The following is a 669-nucleotide window of genomic DNA, read 5'->3' as shown; positions in this document are numbered from 1 at the left end:
TCACCCTCATTCTTCATCAGCTCAGCGGTGATGTCAACACCTGGTGCCTTCCCTGGCGCTTCATTGCTTCCTCAATCTCACTTATGATGCTTGGCTCTCTAACGTATGCCTCCTTTCGACCATCATTTTCCAGATTCTGTAGGATTGTTGGATCAGTTATAAAAATCTGTCATGTATTCTGGTCACCGTTTTTCGATCTGGTCTTTGTTCGTCAGTATGTTACCAATTTTATCTTCCTTGGCATGTTTGCTTTTTTCACTTGATGATTCTTTGACAGTTTTGAGTACAATCTTGGATCTGTTGGTTTCAAAGTCTTTCCGTAGTTCTGCTCACTCGTTTTGCAAGTATTCCTCTTTGGCATTCCTGATTGCTCTCTAACTTCAATGTCTGCTTGTCGGTAATTCTCACCAGCCTGCCTAATGATTTTTTTTGGCTTTAAGATCCCTTCGTGCATCACATTTCTCAACGATGTTCTTTGTCATTCCTGACTGTTTTTTCTTCCTCTCTTTACCAAACACTTCGGCGGCACAGCCATTCATTACTCCTGTAAACTTGTCGGCGAGTTCTTGGACCAACATCTTGTAGTTCAATAAGTGGCGCAAACCTGTTGGCAGTGGTATTTAAACGGTCATTTCTGATGTTTTCATTCTTCAGTTCTTCAGTTTTGTA

The sequence above is a fragment of the Penaeus monodon genome, chromosome 34, assembly GCF_015228065.2.
Source record: "Penaeus monodon isolate SGIC_2016 chromosome 34, NSTDA_Pmon_1, whole genome shotgun sequence".
In the NCBI taxonomy this organism is placed as follows: domain Eukaryota; kingdom Metazoa; phylum Arthropoda; class Malacostraca; order Decapoda; family Penaeidae; genus Penaeus; species Penaeus monodon.
This window is presented reverse-complemented; position numbering follows the sequence as displayed.